Source organism: Chenopodium album, chromosome 9, assembly GCF_948465745.1.
Source record: "Chenopodium album chromosome 9, dcCheAlbu1.1, whole genome shotgun sequence".
Classification (NCBI taxonomy): Eukaryota; Viridiplantae; Streptophyta; class Magnoliopsida; order Caryophyllales; family Amaranthaceae; genus Chenopodium; species Chenopodium album.
The window spans coordinates 14456135-14468458 of NC_137842.1; the positions used below are offsets into that span (position 1 = coordinate 14456135).

The 12324-nt window shown below is 31.2% G+C and overlaps 1 long non-coding RNA gene across 1 annotated transcript; it reads right to left on the reverse strand.

Annotated features, from left to right (window-relative positions):
• Positions 1–4349: 4349 nt before the first annotated feature.
• Positions 4350–7017, reverse strand: LOC145559586 (uncharacterized). Its single transcript, XR_014092780.1, has 2 exons — positions 6708–7017; positions 4350–4947 (listed from the first exon to the last, which is right to left on the reverse strand). It is a non-coding gene; the product is annotated as an uncharacterized LOC145559586 (long non-coding RNA).
• Between the last annotated feature and the right edge of the window lie 5307 nt (positions 7018–12324).

Sequence of the window (12324 nt, forward strand, 5' to 3'; positions counted from 1 at the left end):
TTATTATTATTATTATTATTATTATTATTATTATTATTATTAAGTGCGTATACCATTGATTTAGGTGAGTGAAAACTTAAATAAATGTGTACCATATATAACATATGTTAATAGTACAGTAGAAAGATAAAAGACAACAGTTTAACATCTTCAAATTATTTCAATCGCATATCAAAATAGGAACATAATTAGATTAGAGTCTAACATCGTGGTGAATTAACCATCCACTTTCATATGATTGTGATTTTCATCATCTTCATTGTTGCTTTGATCTTGGTTATTATCACTTTCATTGTCGCTATCCGATTGATTAGCCCTCCAAATTCGAAGTGGTATATGATGTCGCACTATGTCCATACTATCTTTGCGCTATTGTGCTTATATAGTTGAATTTGCATCTCCTATATTCGCATCATGTTGAATGATTGGTATGCCAAATTTATGCATCCGAATAAAATTGTGTAGTGTGCAAGTGGCTATATTGATTGACATTTGACTCTTTTGTGACGCCTGTGGCATGTTATGTAATATCTTCCACATTTTTTTCCAATTGTTATTATTATTATTATTTTTTTTGAAAGAATTGTTATAATTAAGGATGTTTCCGGGTTACTTCAAAAGTTGAGTGGGAGCTTTATTGCTATAAGATTGAATTGAGTCTACCTATTAAATTAGGGAACGTGTCATGGCAGCTTGAAGAGGGAGAATTCAGAAAATACGTGGCCACATTCAATTGTATTACTTAGTAATCATTTGGTTTTGTAATTCGAACTCAGATTTCAAGAAATGATTTGTAGATTAATATGATCTCGACATGTGATGCAATCATATTATCAAATCGACACATATTGACTTAAGGAATTTGAATATTGCACACTTGTCTCAGACAAGTGGGAGATTGAAAGATTTATGTCTTCGTCATGTGCAATTACTAGATATATAAATAGATCAAATTATGGAGATAATAAAGTTGTAGATCCACACTTAATTATATATACGTTACTTATATGGATGTTATTCATACTTATATTATCGATTTTTTTAAGGAAAATTTGCAAATTACCACCCAAAAAAAGTATCAATTTCTAAATAACCACCCATTTAAAATTTTATTTTAAATTACCACCCACAAAAATGATTTTTATGCAGATTAACACCTTTTTTCAAAATCCGATGGAATTCAGATGGGTGGGGCCCTCCTAACGGCTAGTTTCTCCTTCCCAAATGAATTTCCCCCCGATTTTCCTCTATATAACATTTCTCCTACCCTAATTTGCGATTTGTACTTCAAAAATTCCCCAAATTCCTCAAATTTCACTCCCTTGTAATTGCTGTAGCATCTTGAAGAAACCTTAGAGGTGAATTCGCATCAGGTAACCTATGACATTCTTTAAATTTAGGGTTCTTATTGTGCTTAAATTGGAGAAAACTTGCTGATTAGTTGATTAGGGTTTACTTTCTTCGCAAATTAGGATTCTTTTCCTATTTAATTGGGGGAAACTGAGTGTTTAGTTATTTAGGGTTCATGTTCTTTGCCCAATTTAGGTTTTTTGTCATTGAATTGCTGTTTGTACTGGGTAGGTTGTGTTTGCAATTTGTGCACTTAATTAAGTACTGGTAGTATTGATTGAAGCATGTTTTAAGCTTTTATGTTTATTTGTTGTTGGAATTATTGTGGCAGAAATGGAAGAGAATAAGGTGATTCTCAGATTAAGTATTTGAGTAGCTTACAACAGTGAAATCGACAAAAAAATAAAATAATTTAGGAGGGAAATAACGACTGTGGGCCCCACACGCCTGAAATCAACCGGAAATTTAAAAAAGGTGGTAATCTGCGTAATTAATTATTTTAGTGGGTGGTAATTTAAAATAAAATTTTTAATGGGTGATTATTTAGAAAATGGAACTATTTTTGGGTAGTAATTTGCAAATTTTCCTTTTTTTAATAACTAATTAAACAACAAACCCTCACTTTTTGTCGAAAATGATTCACCATCTCTTTGTAAACATACAGATTGGAAGGAGTCATCTTTCGATTTCACAGACAACCAAGCTTCCTCCGTACGGTATACAAAATATATGTTCATGTTCTACATATAAATTTATGTTAACTTTAAACAAATACATTAGTATAGTATACCATATATGATCGATCTGGTTTAATAATTTTCTTGCAGTCCGCACGTTTTAAAATTCAAACCCGGTACTTTGGAGAAGCATTATCACTATATAATGAAAGCTCATCCCGATCCGAATAACTATCATGATTCCAGTGGCGGATCCAGGATTTTCGAACTTATGAGTCACCATTAATAATTGATCACTTATTTCAATATAAAAATTATATAAAAAAAATTATATTTCACCAAAATGATTTCAATCCAAAAATAGGATATAAAAATACATACTATAAAACTATTACATTAAACTAACTTTATGATTTTTTACTTAAAAACAAGAATTATTAAAAAAATTGTTAGATAACTTAAGAGACCAGTTATTAAATATAACAGGTCTCTTTAATGAAATAAGAAAGCAGCGCAAAAAATTATTCTAAGCTGACAAAAAGAGACATGTTATCTAGATCCGCCTATCGTCTATCTGTAATAGGAGGTCTCTTAGTTTTTTTTTTTTTTTTTTTTTTTTTTTTTTTTTTGTGTGCTGGTGAGTCACGTGACTCACTGTGCACCTTAATAGATCCGCCCCTGCATGATTCGTTATCGCTCCTAGAGGTTAGCACGAGACTTCAAGACATACATAACCACATACGTTATGATGTTACTCAAATGCAAACTTCTACATGAAGGTGCAATATGTACGGTTTTTTTATTTTTTATTTATATTATTTTTTTAATAAAAAAAAAAACATTTGCGAACAAAAAAAATACTACTACATACGTGTTTTGTGCAAGGTTTCTTATGTTTTTTTCCTAAAAAAAAAAAAGTTTCTTATGTTTCCTGATTATTAATCATCTCTTTTTTCGGTCAATTTACAGATAATACAAATAATTATTATTACAATCAAAATAATGAGATGAGAAACCATATCTCAATGGTACTTGACAATGGTACTCAACAACTGCCTTCAAGCTTTATGAATGAGGCTTTGTCTAGTGGTGTTAAACATACGCGTTCATGGGAAATTGAAGATCTGCTTAACTACGTTCCTTATGATAATAATCAATCACAAACTCCGTATGAACGTACAATAATATGTACTCCCTCCGTAACATTTTACTCGCAACAAACTACTAGTTTGCGGACTCCTAGGCAAAAGATGGTAAGTGTAATTAACAAAAAATAAGGGCATGTGTTTAATATTAATCCAACCCAAATCAAAAAAAAAAAAAAAAAACATCAATTACAACCACCTATCACCAGCACCACCACCGCCTTGCACCATCAATTAAAGCTTTAATTGGTCAAATTTAACCATCAAAACTCCAGATCTAGAGTTTTCATGGTTAAATTTAACCATAAAACCTTCAAATACATGCTTCACCGCAATGACAAAACAACAAGAAGAGGAAGAGAGAGAAAACGGAGGCGGCCGCAACAAAAGGGACATCGGCAGCAACTTCCGGCGACGGTGGTGTACTGAGGTGAATTTTTGGGTGATGAACAAAGAATGGAGATTGGTGGTGGACTAGTGGTGGTTCCCAGTCAAGATGAGAAAGAACTTTTTTTTTTTTTACAAAAGATGAGAATGAATTTAGATGGGAGAGTAATGATTTTGGGGAAATAATTAAGTTAGTTAATGTTAGGGTTTAAATTATTAAGTTATAATCAGTAGTTTAATTAGGGTATTTAAGAAAAAAAGTAAGGGTAATATTGTAAAATCACACCAAAAAAATTTACCAAAAGGAAAGAAATAAGTTTGTTGCAAGTAATGTGTTACGGCTAAAAATAGTAATTGTTGCGAGTAAAAAGTTACGGAGGGAGTACATATCTTACCTTATTTTGTTAGAAATTTGCAAACAAAAAAATACGTGTTTTGTGCCTGCTTTTTGACATTTCCTAATTATTAATCATCTATTTTTGGTCAATTTACAGATAATGATACAAATAATGAGTACAATCAAAATGATGAGATGCGCTACCTCACCGCCATCCCAGATGCTTCAAAGATTTATGATAGTACTCAACAATTGACTTCGAGTTCTATGAATGAGGCTTCATCGAGTGGTGTTCAACATTCATGGGGAACCAATGACTTTTTTTCAAATGGCTCGTTAGGAGATATCTTGAGGAGGTATTGTTAGAAGTGGCATAACGTAAAGAAGATAATCCACGTTCTCTTTTTTAGCTCGAGAATGTGGATTATCTTCTTAGAACTTAGAACAGTTAAAAGTGCGAAATTGAAGTGTTCAGTCGTGCAGTTGCAAAATTGTCGCAAAACAGAGAATTCTTACATCTAATTAGCAATATATATCCTAATTTTACTAAAATCATACACTATATGAATCCGAAAAATCTTACATCTAGTCATCACCATAAGCTCGAAAGTTATAACGCTCCTGGTAAAAGTCATTGAACCACAGGTCAGCCTCGAACCACTTGGGATAGCGCACAAGGTCACCAGCCTTAAAACTCATATATTTTTTGCTCCCTTCCGGAACAACTCTAACCTCTCCCCTTCGATATAGACAAGCTGGTCCACATGCCAGTCCCTGGGCAATTTGCATTTTCCGGTCTTCCATACTGACCATCTTGATACACCAAGCTCATCTAATCTCTTAGGAGATACTTTTCTTTCTACCCTTATCTGATAAAGTTCTTCCAAAGACTTCTCTACTCTCATTGCCTTTACACAACAAACTCTGCCAAGTTTATGATCACGCCTTTTAACTTCTGTGCTGGTTCGGATAGTTGAGCCGTGAAATGTTGGTGAAAACAGAACACTGGCAATCACTGAATACAGCTCCAAGCTTGTTTCTGCCAATTTTCCTGCAGCAAAATTTTGAAAGACCAAACTTAGAAATTAAGAGCCCTACAGCATTACTGTAAATACTACGAGCTAGCACCAAAATGGCTAACAGTCAAAATAGAGATGCTGAAGAAACAGGGGCCTATTTGTTTAGAGGGTACAATAGACCACAAGAAAATCAATAATCTTCATAACTGTTAACTGTTGTATTTAGTTTGAAAATTCTTGGTCTCATTTCTCTAATATTCTGTACGGAATTACCCCAAACGACTCACTGATTCCACACACCCCACAGATTTCTGATTCCCCCAGATTTTTCTAAATCCTCTCACCTCTTCCATTAGCTTACCACCAATCCACCAGCTAAATCTTGTAAAGATCAAACAAGTATAAAAGCCCTAACACAATATGCAGCAATTAAAACAAATTGTCTGTAGAACCAGAGCTGAAAAAACGGCTACAAGATAATGTCGAAAGCACAAAACATAAGTATTAACCAGTGTGGATTACAATCAACATTCCAAACCGAATGTGAAAAATACACAATATCATCCACAGATTATTGGCAAACAATAGCAGCATACAACTCAATGAAATGGTATGCATCAATTACATCCAAAACCAAGCCTTTTCATTACTAGAGAGTTTAGCTTGAAATTCTGATATACTACTCTGAACACAGAAACAGATACAGTATAAGGGTACTTAATTAACTTTTTTCATACGTAGTATTATAATTCCTCCACCTTATATTATCAGGAATACTACTAAACTAAGTTTTTTCATATTATCGGGATCACTTAACTATCATCTACAAGTATTACTTCACTATCATCACACCCCACAGGATTTTCAATTCCCCCAGATTTCTCTACACCCTCACCTCTTCCATTACCACCAATCCACCAGCTAAATTTTGTAAAGACTAAACTAGTATAAGAGCCCCAACACATTATAAATTTATAAGGGTACGAGATTATGTTAAACACGCAAAACATAAGTATTTGACTACTTAAGATTTATTAGCATTTACATGTGGACAAAAGCAGTGTGAGATATGATCAACATTCCATGCCGAACATGGAAAATTCACAATTTAACCCATACATTGTTATTGGCAAACAACAACAAGCATCTCTACGAAATGGTCTACACCAATTACATTCAGAACCAAGCATTTTCATCACTAGAGAGCTGAGCTCAACTTAAAATTCAGATACACTGCTCCAAACACTGAAACATAAACAAACAGTATAGGAGATTAATCCCTCCCCTTTATATTATCGGATTACTACTTAACTAACTATTTTCATTATCATATATACAAGTGACTCACTATCCATCACACCCAAGGAATTGGATTCACCCGAAGCATTGGATCAACAATCACTGTTTATAATATAAATCAATGTATAATACTGGGAATTTCCCTAATCTTAAATCAACTATCTAGCAGAATTCCTTCCAAGAAATTGATGCATTAAATTACAATTTTACCTCTTTCTCTTTTGCCTTATATGTAAAACTGAAGACCTCACAACCACCACTAACACTACTGCCAAAGCTAAATTACCACCATATTTCTCAAGAACATCCAGAATTATACTAGATTAAACAAATAACATACCAGAGTGAACATACTAGATTAAAATTTCAGAGTGAAATGAACTAAAATAACATAGAGTTGAAATTGAAATAAGCATGAAAATTACAAAAAAAAAAAAAAAAAAAAAAAAAAAAAAAAGTAAGTAAAATAAAGGAGTGTAGAATAGAAAGATACCAGAGCCTTAAATGGCGAGTGAGAGCTGAAAGGGGTTTACTGGAGATTGGTGTAATTGATTTAGCAAAGTTGTTCAATTTGCCTTTTTTTTTTTCTTACATCTTCTTTATTTGGGTGGGCTGGATTACCCCTATAAATGCTATTGTATTATGGCCCATTTTGAGGCCAGGTTTGGGGATTTTCTTTTTCTTTTTCTCTTTTTTATAAACACTGTCACAAAAAATTTCATTTGTGTTATGAAATATTTGTGGATATCCATTATCCTCCCTTGTATCATTCCAAAAGAATCTAGATCTAGGATTTATATTCTTATCCAACCAAACCCTAATTATATTGTGTGTATATATATACCTTGCCATAATATGGAATAAGATACGAAGTATATAGATTAATTCTCTCCCTATCTCTCATATTTCTTCTTGTTTTATAACACGTTATCAACACCAAAACTCAATATAATTGATCGAATTAGTTACATTACGACGCATATATAATTCATCCGTGATCAGGTATGTAGTCACCCCTATTTTGATTATGTTATAGAATTTCTTGAGTATCGTGAGTACAATTGATCATCTGCACAATAGATTAGTTTGTTTTATATTCTTCTGCTTTCAATTTTCTAATAAACCTACCACCCACTAACATGACATAATTAACTAGCAACTTTACCACAAAACTATATTACGATTTGGTTAATTATCTAGTAACATGCATGATTGATATTGTAGTGTTTAAATCCTTTTCTTAATATAGTTTCGGATGCAAAACTGTATAGTTCCGAAGTCTGGAATCTTATTTCTGCAATTTTGTTTAATAGTTATTTATATGTATTATTATTAGATCCAATTTTTTTTAACTTATTACGTTGAGTTATTAATATTAATTGTTCGATAAGCAAGTATTAATATATTTATTTTACGCTTGTATGATGTGATAATTTGACTTATCAAAAGGTAATTTGATGGTAGTGGAAGTGTAACATATCTATATGCAATTTAGCTAAGTGGTTATAACTGTATTTATCACATATATGATGATGATTGATTTTCCATCTCCGTTAATTTACCTTGTACTCCGTATTACAGTACCAATTATAGATTTATTTGCAAAGCTGGTCGGATTAATAATTTTCTTGGTTTTGATTGATCAACTTTGAGATTAATCCTAGTTTTATCTTGAATAAGTTTGGTTGCTTCATATTGTTTACTCCATATTTGGGTTAATGTAAGGAATAGTAAATAAATTATGTCATTTTAACATATCTATATTATAATTTCGTTTGATGATTTTAGAATCGTAACCGTATCTTATACCATGAAAGAAATTGATTTATTTCGTGAGTGTTATATTGCTAATCAGTGAATATATGTACAAATTACAAGCTAAAAGTTAGGCTACTAAAAGATAATGTTTGACAGCTATCTTTGACACATTAAAATAGCTAAACGTTTGCTAACACTGAGGAAAGTTCATATACTAACTAAATTAGTAAATAAGATGTATACAAATTCTTATAGAATACTTCGTATATGATAAACGTATTCTAACAATATCAAACTTGATAGCTTTGTTGTATGATTTTTGTTATGTGTTAGGGCTATCAAACTTGATTAGCTTTATCTTAAGAATATCAATTACTTATGATATTTTATGATAAATATATTTATCTAAGTGATTTCCAAACTAATAAGTCCTCATTTATAGTATTTATTTTAGATGGCATGTTTAGACCTTATACTCCCTAAGATAGATGACATGCGTTTGGTAGTTAAGTTCACTACCAAAGAGAATCACACTAGTTTTGTTTTGTTATGGAGAATACTTATTGGGTTTTAAGTCTATTGAGCTGTTAAAAGAGCTTAACTTTGATTGAATTAAGTGACTTTAACTTGATGGGTATGGATTAAACTTTGTGGACTAAATTTTCATGAAAATGCAAGGAAGTCTTTAAAGATGATCAATATTGCTTGTACTTTATGAATGGAATTACTTGTAAGTGGGTGACGAAATAATCTCATTCACCATATGTAGATTTGCTTTAAGATATTTAAAGTCATTATCAAGAAATATAATTCATGAGTATGATTTAGCTCTTTGATGATAGATAGTATTGTTTTTAATTATCTTTTTGATTGAGATTGCAATATTTGAATGCATGATGTCACATACTTAATTGACTATATAGATTTTTTCTAGTTGACCTCGAATTATGTTAATCGTATTCCATCTTGTTTTATTTTATTCATTTATTTCGTTAATTAGATGGAAAAGGAGTTGATTGATAAATTATAGTAAGTGATGATAATACGAGATCCGACATATAATTAATGAAATGGTCAACTTTCAAGCTAATACTCATTCGCATCCCCATTTTTGGGACTTGAAGTTTCACATTTTGTTCTTTTAATATTAATTACATGCTTATAATGCTGAAATATTGATTAATGTATGATTGAATTTAGTTATATATGATATCATATGACTACATGAAGTTGGTTTATAAAAATGAATTTATTTCAACATGTAATTTTTGTATATACAATGGATCTGAAGTAACCTAAATTTATGAAAGCAAGGGTCAAAGACCTTCAAGAATATTAGGAAAACAGAAATAGCTAATATAGTTTCTAAAGTATGTTGACTAGATTATCCATCATGTTAAAATATATAAATAAGGAGTTGATGTATCTCTCTTTTGGTTGAATATTTTTTTAATAGAAAACTCTGTCTGAGATCAAATTGATGAATGATAGCTAATTAGACTCACTAGCTCATTCCCGAAGTGAATGAGAAATTGCATGATTAAAAAAAAAAAAAAAAAACCTAATAAGCATATTTGCATGATGTTCTTTTAATTATATTATTCATGAAAAAAAAATATTCATAAGAATATCTATTTGAACAAGAAATAGTGTTATGAGTTTAAGAAATTAATCATGACATTATGAGCAACTTACTTACAAAATATATTTATTATGCTCATACTTATAAGAGATTAATATAATTGGACAAGAGTTACGAGTTGAGTTTTTTATAAGAGTATTTTATTATGCTTGATACATGCATTGGTAAAAGAATTTATCCCTTAAAAGGTGGAAGAGATTTAAATGTTGTTGTATTTATTCCATTATTTTATGTAATCCTTGCACACAAATAATAGAATATATTGCTGGTTAGTTTATTTGGTACATACATTAACCTAAATATCAACGATTTATATAATAGAATGAAGTGGCCACATGTTAATTAATTTTGTAATGATATATACCATCATGAAGATGGATATGAATAAATGTCATTGACTATATAACGGCTATAAATGCTCCAATGAACCTAAAGAACGCCAGTAGCATGATAGCCCAATGAGTTCTAAATAAACTTCAAATAGGAAAGGAGCAATTATTGACAATAATTTGACGAGGTGATGCATTTGAATAGATCTCTAGAAGAGATTATATTTATTAATTGATATGTACCATAATTATATAAAATACTCCAAAAAAGTATAAAATTTCCAACAAGGTTAGCATGTATTAAGATTATACTCCAGCAGAGTATGAGTTAATATTGGATCAAATATTAGCTGATTGTCTTGCCAATAGTATAAAGAAACACATGTTAGTGTTCTAATATCAAATCATCTTCATGGCCATGTATAAAGTACGTTTAATAAAGTGATCACTAGTGTTGGAAGTTCAAATTTAGAGAAGTGATTGGATGTGATAGTTAAATTAGGTCATCCAGGTTTAATAATTACCCGTTATGGAAACATGAAGTTTTATTTGATAATGTGCTGATGCTCTCTCAATGTTAGATATATAAAATGAATTAAATGGCAAGATATAACATTGAGATTGAGCTATATTTGGATTGTGATTCATAATAATTTGTATTGATGAAAATTTCAAGAGTTATTAGGTTTTGATTTCTTATATAAAAGAGTATTGGGTGACTAGAAGTTCACCAAAGTAACTTATATATTATTGTCAATTATTAGGTGACCAGAAGCTCACCAAATACACTATTTAAGTCTTTAAAGATCCAGAAGATCACCACCTAGTAGAATTATAAGCAAGTGATTTATGCTTATATAACAATTCCTTTGATTGGGGCTATTATATGTCAGCACATAAGAAATGAGAAAAGAAGGAAATTCAACTGCACAACATATGTCTCCCCATTGATGTTGAATTATTGATCTCCTGAAGAAAACAAATTATGAAAGATCTTATAGTAAATACATATGCGTTATGCACTGTATAGCTAATGAAGAAATGATTTAAAAATTGTTCTCTAGAAGAGATAAAAGCTTGTTTAATATAATTCTTATGAGAGATAAATTTTGTTGATTATGATCCTCCCATGAAATGAATTTTATTGCAAATTTGTATACTAAGTTGGTGAAGAATTGTGATGCCCCTATATATGAGATATTGTACCAACTTAGGGGAAGAATTGGAGTAACTTGGAAAAATTAATTAAACTGATGATCCCTATATATATAATGTAATTTGAAATATTTTCTAGCCAACTTTCGTCCATATTGTTGTTAGGTTTTGATGATAGATAACAAATGATGATTATCTAACTAATATGTGTATTGAGATGAGCATGAACAGGCCATGAAGCATGAAGAATGTTGATTACAAATTTGATCATTATTGAAGATTACAAAGTATGAATCATGCTTGAGTTCCTCAGGGGAACACAAGAAGGAGAGTTCCTCAGGGAAACACAAAAAGAAGAGCTCCTCAGGGAAACACAAAGAGAAGAGTTCCTCAAGGGAACATAAAGAGAAGAGTTCCTCAAGGGAACATAAGGAGAAGAAGAGTTCCTCGGGGGAACACAAAAAGAAGAGTTCCTCAAGGGAACACAAAGAGAAGAAGTCTAAATGTTCAAACGTTCTTTTAGACTTTATACGCAGCTCCTAAGAAGCACTAGAAGTTTGTTCTTCGACGAAGGGAACAAGCAGCAGTTCCTCAATGGAACAAACAAAGAGAAGTTCCTTTGAAGGAACTAGAAGCTTTGGAGTAGAAGCTTCATCAGAAAAACATGAAAACGACAGAAAAATAGGAGTATATTTTTCTAAGAATCATGTAAGTATGTTGGACAAGAGAAATTGTTTGGAACAAGCCTAAGGAACTAAATTGGAGCTTTAGTCTAGAAGGAACTAAGTCTGACAGCTTGGAAGGAACTAGGTGACCAGTCAGTTCCTTATGGGTCAGTCAAAGAAAAATAAGTAACGTTCTTTTAATGAATGAGTTTATATTTAGTTATTTTTCTTTAAAAGATAAAGTTTTTTAAATGTGATAAAATTAGTCTTCGAAAAAGATTTTTTACTGTTTTTGGAAAATAAATCTTTGATATTATTTTACAAAAAGATTTTATTTTGTTTTTGGAAAATATATATCTTAAATATTATTTTACAAAAATATATTTTTCATCAAATAAAATTTTAACTGCTTACTGTTTAGGGCAATTTTACCCCGCCACGTGGTCCAATCAGAGGATGACACGTGTCAGCCTCAGGATGGCCCAAAGTGGACCAATCTCTGATTGACACGTGTCACTCCAGAAAATAAGGAAAAGGCGGCCTTCAGGCCCAAATCCCGAG